At 44.4% G+C, this 16,584-nt stretch overlaps 1 protein-coding gene across 4 annotated transcripts in view; it reads right to left on the minus strand.

The window, feature by feature from the left end:
• The window catches only part of ELAPOR2 (endosome-lysosome associated apoptosis and autophagy regulator family member 2), a 138,924-nt gene that overhangs the window by 85,871 nt on the left and 36,469 nt on the right, over positions 1-16,584 (minus strand). Inside the window, exon 1 of one of the 4 annotated variants that reach the window (XM_073328677.1) lies at positions 14,174-14,220. The exons of 2 other annotated variants lie outside the window; for them this stretch is intronic. The gene's annotated coding sequence lies outside the window, so the exon portion shown is untranslated. Of the gene's footprint in view, positions 1-13,992; positions 14,080-14,173; positions 14,221-16,584 lie in introns of those variants that run through there. One more of the 4 variants, XM_073328675.1, reaches the window with a different exon arrangement.

Raw genomic sequence — 16,584 nt, forward strand, 5'->3', positions numbered from 1 at the left:
TGTTTACACTCTCCCCTGTTTGTGAATGAGCAGCACGTCCACCCTTAGCCACTAGTCAGCCACAACATACAGATTTAGGGCCTGATCCTGGAGATGTTTTTCACATGGAGTAGTTCTTGGGCACACAAATATAATCATTGAAGTCAATGGGGTTACTTATATGAGTAAGTTCTACTCAGTTGAAGGCTGAGCTGCATCCTTGGTTATTTCTGTCTCTCCCCCTATGTCAGTCTCTCCGTCCCCTTCTGCTGGGCTTCCCTGAGCTGGCTCCAGTTTATTTACGGCTTTTATGCCCCGAAATGAGCGCAGCATTCCAGGCAATGCCAATGGCAGCTGTACAGACTCAAAACTTCTAAAAAAAATCAGGCCCACTTTTTACGTAGAGCCTATTCTTAAGAAGCAGGTTTAAAAACGTTGGCCTAGGCCTACGGCACGGCCCCATCCATCCCCTTTCTGGAGTACTGAGATCCTGTTCAGTAGAGCCCTTTAGCATGTATTTAACATTAAGCACATGCTTAAGTACCATTGACTTGAAGATGAGAATGTGCATAAGCACTCTGCTGATTCAGGATTTCTATTCAATAAAATACATTAGCATTTACATGATTGAGTAGCAGATACAGCTATTGCTCATGCAGTCATAATCTTTCCCCCTCGTTAGCCACTTCTCCTTACTGCAAGTGGGTCAGGCAGCATCTTTGATATCTTCCTGGTATTCACAGCCCCGATTAAATAAATAAATAAATGTTTAGTCCAAGGGGCCTTGAGCTGCTCTAGAAGTAGACAGGAGGACACAGATAGATTGTCTTTATCAGTATTTAGAAACAACTGGTTCACAGGAAAACATTGGAAGAAATATGTTGACCCAGAAAACATGGAGAGAGCTCTATAATTAGCCAGTTCTCATGTAAACTAGGTCAAAAAACTGCCCTAGCTTTGAGAAGTGGCTCCAGTCCATAGGCTTTGTTGCCAATATAGACCAGTGGTTCTCAACCAGGGGTACACAGCCCCTTGGGGGTATGCAGAGGTCTTCCAGAGGATACATCAACTCATCTAGATATTTGCCTAGTTTTACAATAGGTTACATAAAAAACACTAGTGAAGCAATACAAACCAAAATTGCATACAATTACTTCTTTATACTGCTCTATATACTATACACTGAAATGTGTACAATATTTATATTCCAATCTATTTATTTTATAATTACATGGTAAAAACAAGAAAGCAAACCATTTTTCAAAAGCAGTGTGATGTGACACTTTTGTATTTTTATGTCTGATTTTGTAAACAAGTGGTTTTTAAGTGAGGTGAAACTTGGGGCTACACAAGACAAATCAGATGCCTGAAAGGGGTACAGAAGTCTGGAAAGGTTGAAAGACACTGACATAGACCATCAAACCATCTGTAAAGCTTCTCTCTTAGGTACTTATACAGCCCCAATCATTGTAGTATCTGCGCATCTTATAATCTTGTAACGTGTTTATCCTCACAATACCCCTGGGAGGAAGGGCAGTGCTATTATCACCATTTTACAGATCAGAAATTAAGGCACAGAGAGGTTAAGTGACTTGCCCAAAGTCATAAAGGAAGTCTGTAGTGAAGCAGGGTAGTGTGGAGCAGAACACCGGTCTCCCAAGTCCTAATCTGGTGCCCTAATTACTGAACCAGCCTTCATAATGCTACCTCTTCATCTCTCTTTAAAAATCTACCTCTGCTATGCCGCGTACAGATCATTGCCGTCTGCCACTGGTTAGACAAATGACAAGCTGTGATTCCTGCTTTTCTGCTTAATTCTGTACTTTTTACCATTACCTCATCCTCCCAACCCACCCGTGGCCCGTTTGACTATTTTGTCCACCTGTTACATCCTGACAGTCATTTAGATGGTGAGCTCTCTGGGGCAGGGAATGTCTTCTTTGTTACATGTCTGTACAGTGCATAACACAACGGGGCTCTGCATCTTGATTAGGGTTCCTAGGTGCTATCCTAATAATAATATATAATAATAATCCTCAGATATTTAATGACTTGTATATAATGATAACGATGTGCATGGATCACCCACCCAGCAAATAACAACGGTGTTATCCAGTGAATTCCTAATCACTAGGTTCAGGGTGCATGCCTGGTAGAGAATGCTAGCCATGTCCCCATCAGAAACAACCTTTGCTGCCCCTTGGCCATTATTTGTTAGGAAGTATCACCCTCAAATAACTTGGCATCACAGAGCCAGGTATGAAGCATTGTGTGTACACACTGCACAATGTCTTCATTTATGTTTCACCAATTCCAACACCCATTGAAATCAGTGGAATTTTTCCATTGACTCAATGGATATGGGACCAGATCCCAAATAATCAGACACAGTTTGCTTTGGCAGAGATGCTGCTGTTTGTCACAGTGACACCTTCAGCCTCTGCCAAATTCTCTTCAGCAGCAGCCCAATAGTGACTACTGGGTTTATTTTATTTCATTTTTCTCTTAATGGCCATTTTCAGTATAAAAAATTCAAGTTAGACAGTGGGCCCTTCAGCCAGAAGTTTTTCCTTTTACAACAAAACATTACAGACAAGCCACACGTGGCACTAGCATTATTAAAACTGGGAAGACAAGTAACGGTCAGTAAAGCAGTGACCCTATCATTTAGGGCCTGATCCAATGCCCACTGAAGTCAATGGAAAGATACCACTATTATGGAGTGTGGAATGGGCCATAACAGAGCAGTACATGTTCTCACAACACCATATATATATATTTTACACAACAGAGGGTAGGTGTCGCCATCCTTGTAGGTTAAGAATCCTAAAGAAAGAGATACACTTTCTACACGTTCTTTAAATCCATCCTATTAAATTGAATAGAGAATTATATCCATTATAGAATTCTGTAGGGTGATTGTTACAATCCTGTTAAAAGCTTAACATTTTGAATTTAAAATTGTGTGTGTGTGTTTCAGAGTAATTTCTAGAGACTTTCTTCACATTTCTGCATAAACTTATTGGTTTCACCCCTATTATATTCTATAGGGCCTTTCCTATAAGGGTCCAATGAGTTTCTAATCAACAGATTTGGGCTGAGGCCTGAATCTGGGATCACCTGCCCCAGTTTTATAACCCTGCAACTCCAAGGACTTTAATGGATTTACTCCCAGTTTACAGATGCAAAGGTGAGAGAAGACTAGGGCCGTGTGTATGTGAGTGTGAGAGAGAGAGTCCATGATGAGTGACCCTTCGTGCATTTTCAGCATTATTTCAGTGCGTGGCAACAGCATAGGAACAGAGTGGTACAGGAATTCCCACTACTACCTGATTTTGTCTGCCTTGAGGCAGGGGTTATTTCTTCATATGGGCCCTGCTCTCCTTTAGGACCTGGTCCTGCAAGGTGCTGAGCACTTCTCAGAGATGGGACTTCCAAAATGGGAGTTGAAGATGCTCAGCATCTCTCAGCACCGTCCAGGATTGGCCCCTAACGGAGTGCTGGTAGACACAGGGATTTCCCCCTTATTAGTAGTCAGAGTAATACAAATGGTGGTGCCCAAAGGCCTAATCAGGGCTGGCGCCCCATTGCGCTGGGCGTGGTACCAAAATAGACAAGGGAAAAACCCTGAACGAAGGGGTTAAATTTGAAGACACAATCAGATGAAAGGCAGGGAATGCGGTTGCAGCAGGAGTATGGTGAAGAATTGGCACAGCTTTGTTAGTTACATGGATTGTACGTGGCTGATTTTTAGTTGGAGGTAGAGGTAGGAAGTAAGGGAGTAGGAAAAGGAAAAAGAGGAAGAGGAATATTTATTTCACAGAGCCCCAAAGGCTGGATTCACTGAGCTACAGGCCTCTACTGGGATCCCTCTGAGCACAATATGAAAACGGCTTTATGGTGCTGAAGAACTATTATGGAGCCTAGTTTTCTCACTGACTGTGCCATAAGTCTGGCCTTTTTCTGCTCACAGCCATGGTTAGGGATCACATTCCAGACCAGAAAAGGAACAGGAAGAGACATGAACCCACACATTTGGGTTTACAAGAATACTGGTGTGTTTAGCTTTGTTCAGCCTCAGAGATTTGTGGCCTTAATGACAAGAGAGACTAAGACATTCTCTAAGGACACAGGTCTCCATAGCTGGCAAACTACTGCAACAGAATTCCCAAATGAAATTCTAGTCCCTATCAAGGAAACCACTTACATCTGTAGCTAAAAGACACTTTCTTGATGCCAATCAGGCTATAAAAATAAAATTAGGGAGTTAATTATTTAACTTGCAATTAGACTGTGCCTTTGATGAGACATTGATCCTGCTTCATTATCCTGCTTTATACTAAGGAACTGCCACGAAACGCATAACAATAAAGGCAGGCATGGTGACTTCCATCCCTAGATTCTAAAATGCCTGGCCCTGACATGGCATGCAAGGGAGTATGGGGGAGTTAGGCCACCCCCGCATGGCTTCCCCACATCTTAGCTTGGGCATGGGGGTGGAGCAGAAGCTGCATGTCAAATATGCCTCCCCTTGAATAAAGGTGGGATAAGTAATCTGTGCCTTGTAAACTGGTGGTTAAGGGTGGCACAGATTAACCACGTAGGAGCACGAGCAGGGAAGGAACTGTGGCTCTTTTATACTTCATAGGCAGTTGTCACAGGGTGAGTGGCCCCAGTAAATGAAGTAGATTGAGCTCCCCTGTGCCAGAACAGGTGCTCCCATCTGGCCAGTTAAGAAGATGGGCCAGCACCTGGGGGCTATAAAAGAAGCAGGGAGAATTTGAGAGGGAGGGAGACATGGTAAATCAGAGTTGCCTGAGAGCACAGAAGCTGCCCTGGGTCAGCCAGGGGTAGGTGAGAACTGCGAGACCAGGCAACTGAAAGAGGTCCCAGAAGGTGTTTCCTGGGGAAAGGCTGAAGGCAATGAGAGCAACAACAGGGGTTTACCAGCTAAGTTCCCCAGTCCAGACAGCCAGGGCTGGAGAGGGCTGAAGGCAGGAGGGGCAGCAGCTGAGGGAGTTGCCGGCTGGCTAAGCCAGAGAGATGGTGCCAAGGGCCAGAGAGGACCGAAGGCAGGGGAAAAGCAGAGGGACTTACTCACAGACCTCTCAACACCAAAGAGCTGGACCTGGGGGAGTAAGGGATGCTCCCCTGGTAAAAACGGTCTCCCACCAATGAGGTTGTATGGGTTCCTGCTGGGAAGAACAAGGTTGCACTCTGACTGGGAGAAGTGGCAGTCCTGGCAGAGGAATGGGGAGGTATGGAGAAGGAGCCTAGGTGTGGTGGAAGACAGAGTATAGTGAGGGGATACTCCCAGCAGGGAGGCTGTAGGAGGTTCCTGCTGGGAAGAGTGGGGTTTTAAGGACTACATGCATTGTGGGAGGTTATATGGACTTTGCTTTGGGACTTTTGCTATACGCTATTCGCACTATGTTTGGTGATGAACTGGTTCCCCAGGAAAGGTATTGTTTAAGCAAGAGCCTGAAGTGGAGCTCACTGGGTTACCTGAAGGGGGAAATTGAGGCAGACATGCTTATCATATCATGACCTGCTGCAGAAGGTTGCTCTAGGTGTGGACTGTCTTCTCACAGCAGTGAAATGCAGTCATCAGAGCAGTGCAGGGCTCGAGTCACGCTGGAATGCTCCGGAATGTTGTTCCAGCACATTTCTGAGGAGCCAGAAGGGCATTCTGGTACTTCCAATACCTGAAGTGAAGGTTACTTTACAGTTATCATAAGGACTGGATTGTCATTCTGGCACTTCTGTTTTAGGACTCAAGTGCTGACTGGGACTTAGGAGACCTGGGTTTGGTTCTCAGTTCTGCCACTGGCCTGCTGGGTGACAGAGCAAATCACTTGACCTCTCTGCACCTGCTCCCCCCACCTGTAAAATGAGAATAACAATACTCACCCTCCTTTGTAAAATGCAGAGGTGTATGGAAAACAAAAATGCCATTTGGAGAAGGATTATGAGATTTTTAAAAATGGTTTGATTCTCTAAAATGAAAAATTTAAAAATTCACTGTGATTTACCTAAAGTCAAATTATGAGAAAAGTCAGGGATAGAACCCTGGAGTCCTGACTCCTAATCCCCTGTTGTAGCCAAACACCAGATTGCCTACCCTTATGCGTAAAGAGAAAGGGGCATAAATTAAATACAACTCTACAATGTCTCAGACATTGCCAGTATAGCTGCGAATCAATCAATGAAAGGCTCAGAACATCTGTTTTCCTTGTGTGGAATTTTAAAACAGCCTCAATGCCAATACGTTTCGGAGGTCTATATCAGGAAAGATCTCTATGAGCATAAGTTTAAAATATGAACTTTAAGTCTCTATTGAAAGTTTTCCTCTTTCCTTTGAGTTTGAAGTGCGGCTTTACTGTTTCTGAAGAATGTTGGAACAACCACCCTGGAGAACGAACTCTGTCTAAATTGGGCATAGCGTAGCCAGCAGCAATGCAAAAGCCTCCCCACACTGCTCCACCAGTCCTCATATGGACAGGGAAGAGAGCCACCTGTAGGTGTTGATAGTTGACTCTCCACATCCATTCACTCCTTTGCCTCTTCTGCCTGAGATTGAACAATGGTGCTAGTTAATGCCAGTTAGTTGTGATGTTGGTTTTATAATGGAATACCAGCCACCTGGAAGCTGAACTGGCAACACCAAATCCAGTTCACACAAGCCACCAAACAGCCATTGGACAGTAACTACTGACCTGGAAGGAAAGCATGAGCCTCATGGGAGAAGATGTCTTAACCCCTGTCCATCACCAATAGCATGAGCAACACCACTGAAGTGTTTTGCTCAAGTTATCAGGATTTCTCAAGTGAGAGACAGGGTTTCTCAGAGTTCTGAACTATGGCTGTGTGCTGTATTCCCAATGATAACAGTGGGACAGAAACGAGAGAGAGAAACGTTGGATATATACAGCTTCTGTCAGGAAAAACATCTGCTAGACACGATCAATTAATTCACTGTAATGAAGAGCACTGCAACCTGTTATTGATCCTCTTCGTCCTGTGTTTTACACTACATCGATTTGTAAGATGTTGGGCAGGGGAGGGAGTGCATTGTAGTGTCAGGATCTTGACTGGCCTTTTTAATAACAAAAATTGTCCCATCATTTAACAAGCAGGCGCATCTATTATGCTCTGTTGCTATGTAACTTACTCTTTTCATTTATGTAGGGTACCCATGTACAGCTAATATTAATGTAGAAATAAATACACCATTATCCCCAGCTGTATGTGTATGCATGCGTATACATGCAGCTACACCAGGGGGTCTCAAACTGGGGGGTTGTGACCAGTGATGAGCTGCCAAAATCTTAACAACCGGCTCCCTCCTCACCCCACGAGGCCATCCTCACCTCTGCTCCGCCTCCGCCTGCTTCTCAGCCCGCCCCGGCTTCCCATGCAAACAGCTGATTCGCGGGAAGCCTCGGGGGGTGGAGAAGCAGAGCAGGGTGGTGCATTCAGGGGACGAGGCGAAGCGGAGGTGAGCTGGGGCCGGGGGTGGGAGCACCCATGGAGTCGGTGCCTAAGGCGCCACTTTTGGCCGGTTGTTAAATTTAGAAGCCCTTTTAGAACCAGTTGTCCCTCGCGGAACAACCGGTTCTAAAAGGGCTTCTAAATTTAACAACTGGTTGTAGCAAACCCGGTGCGAACCAGCTCCAGCTCACCACGGGTTGTGAGGTTATTATATGTGGGGTTGCAAGCTGTCAGCCTCCACCCTCAAACTCCTGCAGCATTTATACTAGTGCTAAAAAGTGTTTTTAATATATAAGGGGAGGGTTACCCTCATAGGCTTGCTGTGTGAGAGGGGTCACCAATACAAAAGTTTGAGAACCACTGATCTACACACACAAAATCTACTACTTTTTGTTTGCATTTAACTTGTAGGCCCATACCCTCCTCATCTGGTGAAATCTGAAGAAGCTCTAGGAGCTTCAACAGAACTACATTGATTTAACCAGCTGAAGATCTAGCCTCTTGTTTTTTTAAAGAAAGATAAGACAATTGAAAGGTGAACAGTCATATTAGCTGAAAAGGAACACAGCCTGCTCCAGGCTCAGAGAGATGCGTAGACTCAAAGGTCAGAAGGGACTATCATGATCATCTGCCCTGACTTCCTGCACATTGCAGGCCATAGACCTTCACCCACCCACTCCTGCAATAGGCCTATAACCTCTGGCTGAGTTACTGAAGTCCTCAAATCATGATTTAAAGACTTTGTTACAAAGAATCCACCATTTACACTAGTTTAAACCTGCAAGGGACCTGTGCCCCATGCTGCAGAGGAAGGCAGAAAACCCCTAGGGTCTCTGCCAATCTGACCTCGGGGAAAATTCCTTCCCCACCCCAAATATGGTGATCAGTTGGACCCCGAGCATGTGGGCAAGACCCACCAGTGAGACACCTGGGAAAGAATTCTCTGTAGTAACTCAGAGCCCTCCTCATCTAGTGTCCCACCACCTACTGTTGGAGACATTTTCTGCTAGCAGCTGCATATTGGCTTTAAGCCACTGTAGGCAGCCTCATCCCTTCCATAAACTTATCAAACTCAGTCTTGAAGCCAGTTAAGGTTTTTGTGCCACTGCTCCCCTTGGAAGGCTGTTCCAGAACTTCACTCCTCTGATGGTTAGAAACTTTCATCTAATTTCAAGCCTAAACTTGTTGATGGCCAGTTTATATCCATTTGTTCGTGTCCACATTGGTGCTTAACTTAAATAACTCCTCTCCCTCCCTGGTATTAATCCCTCTGAGGTATTTATATAGAGCTATCATAACTCCCTTCAGCATTCTTTTGATTAGGCTAAACAAGCCAAGCTCTTTGAGTCTCATCTCACAAGGTAGGTTTTCCATTCCTCTCATCATCCTAGTAGCCTTTCTCCACACCTGTTCCAGTTTTAATTCATCTTTCTTAACCATGGGAGACCAGAATTGCACACAGTATTCCACATGAGGTCTCAGCAATGCCTTATATAAAGGTACTAACATTTCCCTGTCTCTACTGGAAATACCTTGCCTGATGCATCCTAAGACTGCATTAGCCTTTTTCACAGTCACATCACATTGGTGGCTCATAGTCATCCTGTGATCAACCGATATATCCTCATGTTTCTCCTCCTCTGTCACTTCCAACTGATAAGTCCCCAGCTTATAGCAAAATTATTGTTGTTAGTCCCTAAGCGCATGACCTCACACTCTGCAGTATTAAATTTCATCCCATTGCTATTACTCCAGTTTTCAAGGACGTTCAGATCATCTTGTATCATCCAGATGGTTTCTAGGCTACACACATAGCCAGAGAAATAGCTACTACTCCCTGCTTTCAACTCACTCCACAGAGGCTACTTCACAACAAACTAGGTGTTGCAGCATTTGCTCATATTCTTCTGGGCCCACCCTGTTGGGCCTCATTGTGATGGGCCACTCACCTCTCATCAGCACCTCCATCAGATGTGTGCAGACTTGTACCCTCTTTGCTTGCAGTGCCTCCCCACACCATCGGCAGTTAACCTTGTCAGGTGGGTCTTCGGGGACTCAGCCCTCCGGCTAAGCCACACATAGTCTATATGCCTGGATGCACAAACAAACCACTCCCTTCCGGGGTAAAAGGTCCAACAGGGCCTGTTGCTGTGCTCTCAGTAATGTCTTTAGCCCTGTCTCTGGGGTAGTTTCCAATCTGTCCTGGCCCTATTACAGAGCAGTGCCCCCAGGGCCCTCTGACCCGAGACTCTGAGTCCTTTAGTGGTCCACTGATGTCCCCAGCTCTCCAGCTGAGTCACTCCTTCACTGCTTCCAGGGCTTTGGCGCCTCTGCCAGTGGCTGATGGGGGGACCTGGGTTTACCCATTACTCTGCATCCTGACCCCAGGTACCCTACAAATAGCAGCCCCATGCTGCTTCCTTTAATAACTGCTGCTGCTATTCCCTGGGCCACTTCCCACGTAGCCCCTCTGCTTCACCCTTCCCTCAGGGCTGAAGATCTCACTTGAGCTCCAGCAGCCAGCAAGGAGCACCTTTTTTACTCCTCTGGTCCCAGCCTGCAACTGATCTGCTCAGGCCCTGTAGTGCCATTTAACTGGACCTGCTGTGTGCTGATTGGCTGCTTTGCTGCAGCCAATCTAGGCAAACTAGGAGGACCCACCTTTACTGCTCCTTTTCTAGGGTGGGGGTGTGGTAGGACCGTGAGGCCTCCTGCAGGTGGTCACAAAGGGCCCAGTACACCCCGTCACATACCTCCCCCTGTAGAAAGGATTGGGGCGGTGGGTACTGTGGGTAATGTCCCCTCCTATAGGGTCTTTGCCTTTCTTAGTTAGGCCTTGTCTACACTACAGAGTTTTGTCAACAAAAATCAGGTTTCGTCAACAAAACCATGGAGATGTACACACAACAATGTTCCCCTCACTGATTTAACTCTCCTGCTTTGCTGACATAATAAAACCACCTCGATGAGTGGCATAGAGCTTTTTGCAACCTACACAAGGTTGTTGCAACAGAAATTCATATACAGTAGCAATCGGCACATTTGCCGACTACAATTCATGCTCAGGCAGAAATCATTAGAGGGGTCATTCAAGGTGGCAAGTAAATAATGCCTGGCTCAATTCATTACAGAAAGACATGTTACTGGTGCTCATTGTCAAAATGTTGCTTCAAAGTCTCTCTGATTCGAATAGCCCCCCACTGAACATCTCTAATAGCCCTGGTGTATGGCTGCTCAAAATCAGCCACCAGGCTATCCACTTCAGTGCTCCACCCCTGGGGAAACTCCCCTCCTTAGCTTCACAAATGTTATGCAGAGCACAGAAGGCTGCTAGGACTATGGGAATATTTTCCTCACTGAAGTCTAACCTGCCAAAAAGGCAGCACCAGCAACCCTTTAATCTGCCATATGCACATTTTAAGTCACTCTGCACCTGCTGAGCCTGCTGAAGTGCTCCTTGCTGCTGTCAAGGTTTTCAGTGTATGGCCTCATGAGTCACGGGAGTAAGAGGTAAGCTGGGTCACCCAGATCACTATGGGCATTTCCATGTCCCCTATTGGAATCTTCTGGTCTGGAAAGAAAGTCCCTGCATGCAGCTTTCTATACAGACCAATATTCCTGAAGATGCACGTGTCATGCACCTTCGCTGAACCCCCCGCCTGCCCCCCCGGTTGATGACAGTGAAATGACCCCAGGGATCCACTAGCGCCTTTAATACCATAAAGTAGCAGCCCTTTCTGTTGATGTACTCCATCACTAGATGGTCTGGGGCCAAAATTGGGATGTGTGTGCCATCTATAGCACCCACATGGTATCTTCTAGACTGAGCACTGAGTCCCGTTGGGTAGATAGAAAGATTAACCTAAATAATCTATATAGAAGCCCCTGGAACCCCATAAAATTGGGTCCCTAATCCATGAACTACTGGAACTCATTTACAAAACTTTTCTTAAACATTACATGAATATATTGTCTCATACTACAGAATTAGAATTTATAATCCCTATTCCATGAGAGACCTTTGAGCTATAATGTATCTTAATTAAAACTATCTTTAGATAGGAATTTACAAAAAAATCCAATTTAAATTAAAAAAATCCATTTTTTTGTTTTGTTTTGTTTTTTAAATCATTGATTTTTATCCACCCTAGCATTTATCTTTATAATACCTCTGTGAGGCAGGAAAGTACTATTATCCCCATTTTACAGATGGGAAAGAGAGGCAGAGAGAGACTAAAATACTTGTCCAAGATCAGATAGGAAGTGTATTGTGGAGCACGGAATTGACCACTAGTCTCCAGAATCCAAGGCTAGCGTCCTACCTACTGGACTATCCTTCCTCTTTAAATCCTCAGTAAGTCTTTAGTGCAAAGTTACAGCTGGCCCTGCACAAGTGAACTAGTAAGGGAGAAGATGCTTTCACTCTGGGAATGAAAGTCACCCCTGTGCAAAGGGCCAGAATAAGGCCTATGCACCAGTTAAGCCCCACGAAATAGGACTTAATGGCACTTAAGTGATGCCTAGCCTATGCTAGGCCTTGGAACAGTGGTAAATTTCACCCCAGGAGACTAAGGGCAGGAGGCCAGCTAACACTACTGGCAATACATATTGTCCCAAAGGAGGCATGTCTGAACAAGACAGGGACCTGTCCATGTCACAGTGGCCATGGAACTGCAGTGGCTGGGAGTGCTGTTATACAGGTGTCACTTGGGCAATCAGCAAGCACAATCCCTAGACCATAACACCTTCACTGGTCTCTGTTTGCTACACCTCATCCATCCCCCATTTCCTAGTGCAGCTCCCACTGCAGCAACCTCAGTTTGGTCCTTAACAAATTATATACAGGTTTGATCTGGACATCTATACCATAGAAGCAGTTGGGCCTGTTTCTTTAGTTTTCCAAGGTTTGCGTTAGCACATATCTAACTTCCAGCCACGAGAGTCTCATTATATATAAGCAGGCCCATGTACTTTCTAGCCAGTTACGCAAACCTTGCTACTAATCTTGCATTCGCTGTGCAAACAAAATTCCTCCAACTGAGGTCAATGGGAGTTCTAGGTATTGTGGTCCACATTCATGTGCCACCAGTTCACAGCAACAGTCACCATCTATCTTATAGTAGTCTGCATCCTGGAGCCAGCACAAGGTTAATGTAGTCTAGATATGTAAAAAATAACACCACCACAAAGAAACTCCGTGTGCATACAAAACAGCTGATTCCAAAATACTGTTAATTCATCATTTCATAAGATAATACCAGCATGTGCTTCTACAGCATCTGTCAGCCAAAGTTCTCACTGCACTTTACAAACATAAAACAAACCTCACTGCAGTCATGTGTGGCAGGCAAGCATTAGGCAATATAACAGGTCAAGATTTTCAAGTATCTTATAAGTTTGGGCACCTCATTTTTGAGTCCCCACAAAAGGCCTCATTTTCAGAAGGTGCTTGCTCATCGCCCCTGAAAATCAGAATCAGATGTAGCATAATTCAACCGTAGCTGACCTTGGGGGCAATAACTTCTTTAGTGGTGTCAGCTCTTCCCCACCACTCCAGGTTCAGGGGAGATCATTGCCAATGTGCTTGACACAATCTGGTGTTCCCTGTGCTAGCACAATACTTAATATCAAGATATTTAGTTCTCTAGGCAGGAAGAGAAGAAGGGCGCAACATTTTTCATTTCACAATGAAAAACACTGTTTCATTTCAAAAAGTCAATTCAAAACATGGTGTTTTGTTTAATTTCTCCAAATCAGAAAATATAGTCAACATTGACGTTTTCACACGAAAAAAAATCAGTTTAGTCAAAACTACATTTTCTGATGGAAACATTTTTTTGGACAGAAAATTTCAACCACCTCTATAGTTGTAAATTATCAAGTTCGTCCCACCCTCAAATTTATTTTATATCTCAAAATTTGTCCAGATGGTTTTCACTCAGGACTGGGGACAAGTTGTCATTCTGGCCACATTGTCATGCTAGGGACAGGGATGCTAGCCAAAGAATTAGCATATAGGATGGAGATATAATCGATACAATTTTAGCCACCTGAATACATATTAGATGCATAACCCCATTCAACAAGATTGAAAGGGCTTCTGCAGCATCCCAGGAGATGGCTGCAGATCTGGTACTCAGAGCTTTGGCACTGTGAATCAAGTCACAGAAATGTCCTGCTTTTTCTGTATTGCATCTATTATTTGAAAATCTGACCTGATAGTACATGTGATATTCTTTTCTGCTTATTTTTCATTTGTAAAACACAAAGTGATTGCCCATCCCGGCTCCAGGGGCTTTGCATAATTTAATGTTCACAACAAAATGTCAGACTTAGTCTACTCGTCCCCATTCCAGCAAATCAAAATACAACTATGCACTGAAAGGCATGGTAATAAAATATAACCCCTCTACCACAAGCATGATAATAATAAATATACATAGATATGCCCCCTCGTGCATACACAGAGATTTCATGGAACCTAATGCAGTGAGGAGTAAAATGACATCCCCTTGCACAAACCTGACGCCTCCTGCAGGAATGAGGGTTTCATCCTGAGGAAAGGCAATGCCACCTGATCTCCTTTGGGTGTCAAACAGCTTTATGTCCATAGGAGCCACAATGGTGGCGGCTGATGAAGGGAGAGGCACTGGGCCACATCCCCTTGCAAACTAGCACTGCCCACTTTCTGAGCAATACTAACCTCTGCAGCCTCCCAAGTTGGTCTCTATCAAAGTCTATGCCCAGCTTCCTCTGGGCTGAACTTAGCTTGCTGTATATTAGGCCTTCAGCCCCAACCTAGATGGGAGGGTTGAAACACTGCATATTAAAAGGGGAGGACATTTTTAAAAAAAATAATGGAGTACAAAGCACCCACTCCTGGTAAACTATTTAGGGATTAACTCCACACACACTATTATATTTAGTTTTACAAAATAATAGTTCCCTCCTATTGTGTTGGGCCTTTGTGTGAAATGTTCTAATCTGAAACAAAAATGATACGTTCAGTTTACAAACCCTGCAAAACCCATTGTCTGTAAATGGAAAACACTGACCAATGCAGAACTATATCAGCACTAGCAGGCACCATTACGGTGAAGGATTATGAACACAGACCATCTGTCTGGAGATTGGTTTTTTTTTTTTTACTGTATAATGCAGCAGCAAATGATTGCAAAATTAAACCCAAGAGTGACCTATCCATTGCCACACAACACTGCCACTGAGAGAATTACCGTAGAACATAGCACGTGGGTTTAAAAACAAAATGCAAATTAACTTTGTAATTTATGAATGATAATTCAGCAAGATTTGAAATACGCAACCTAAAACAGATCCTGTTCAACATGTAAATAGCATAAAATAAAAACAGGAGGATAAAATCAATAGTACTGATCTGTGTTAACTCAGATTCCTTCCACCACACAAATATATTCTGATGATTCACCGAGACAGCCTCAAAGAAGTGACAGGTTTCAGAGTAGCAGCCGTGTTAGTCTGTATTCACAAAAAGAAAAGGAGTACTTGTGGCACCTTAGAGACTAACCAATTTATTTGAGCATAAGCTTTCATGAGCTACAGCTCACTTCATCGGATGTAGCTCACGAAAGCTTATGCTCAAATAAATTGGTTAGTCTCTAAGGTGCCACAAGTCCTCTTTTTCTTTCAAAGAAGTGAGCTACTCTGGATCATTACACACCACAGTGACAGGTGCTTTGGAAATACCATGTGTAGACAGATGGTATTAGCAATTTAGTTTGCTCTTACAGATAAAAATAGTATGAGTAGTGACAAAACCAGAGAATGGGATGGGATGCGCCAAACCCAGTTGGTGAGCAGCAGGGAAAGGGTTAACATGCTATCCCTGAGCATAGACCACAACACAGCTGTTCACTCAGTGAAGAAATTACCAGGGAGTTCAGTCATTGGGGAAATGAGGCTGGGCTCAGCTGGAGGCAGTGAATCCCAAAGGAACTATCAGAGGAGCACGCACTTGGGGTACATTCTCTATTTAGTCCTGTCTGTATTAAGAGCTGCATCCTTCTTGTGGAGATGGGGAAAAAATATTGACCAGGAGCCTTTCAAGTGTATTACTGATCATGCGGAGCCACTGACGCGCATTGTGGTATATGAAGGAATAAGAGGATATGGCCCCAGCACATCAGTCAGATAATGGGACAAGCTATCAGGCTGCTAGTGAAACAGGGCGACAACAAAGATCAAGGGAGAATTGCTCTAGGAAAGCATCTGGCAAAGGGCTAAGAGTGTCTTATTAATTATTATTTGTATTACAGTAGCATGTAGTGGCCCCACCCAGATCAGGAGCTCATTATTCAAGGTGCTGTACCCACAACTAATAAGAGACAGTCCCTCTCCCAAAGCCCTTATTATTTCAGCAGAGAGACAAAGGGCCGGAGGTGCTGTTCATCCCTATTTCATGGAGCAGGCCCAGGGAGGAGCGTGAATCACTGCAGACAGAGGTGAGCACAGCCTGGAAGGCAAGGGTGAGCGGTTTAACTTGGCACGGAAGCAAGTCAGGAAGCCTGTGAAGGGGGATTGAACTTTGGCTGCGCAGAACTTGGCTCAATTTAATTTAGACATCTCAGCTGTGAGAAGCCTTTCGTTTTCTTACATTACTGGACTCCAGAAAGCCTGGTCACTCAGTGGAGATGGTCTTAGCTACAGTTTACCTGCCCTGTCATGGAGATGTGGGGCGGGGAGGTTGGGGGCCGTTATTGCCACCAAGAAAGCATCAGTTTCTCATTGTAATCTCATTCTCCCAAGTATCTTGAAACAGACACTTGAAACAAATCCCTGGCCAGGCTCACCTCCCACGAGCTCCAAAGAGCTGAGGGTTCAGCACTTGGAATGACTGGGCCTACAGTAATTACTTCCAAGTGTACACACACAAAAAGCCAAGCTGTAGAGCAAGGTGAATGTAAACGGAATATTAAAGGCAATTTTCACACCTTTCAACAGAAATCTGTGTGTTTTGAAGCGTGTGTGGGAGTTAATGGCTTATCAGTATTTTGCAAGGTCACTGCATTCTCACTCCCAATATAAGAGCTTTTTGTTTTGTGTTTCTTAATTAGTGTGAATTCTAAAATGAAGTAA

The sequence above is a fragment of the Lepidochelys kempii genome, chromosome 1 (assembly GCF_965140265.1).
Source record: "Lepidochelys kempii isolate rLepKem1 chromosome 1, rLepKem1.hap2, whole genome shotgun sequence".
NCBI classification, from domain to species: domain Eukaryota; kingdom Metazoa; phylum Chordata; order Testudines; family Cheloniidae; genus Lepidochelys; species Lepidochelys kempii.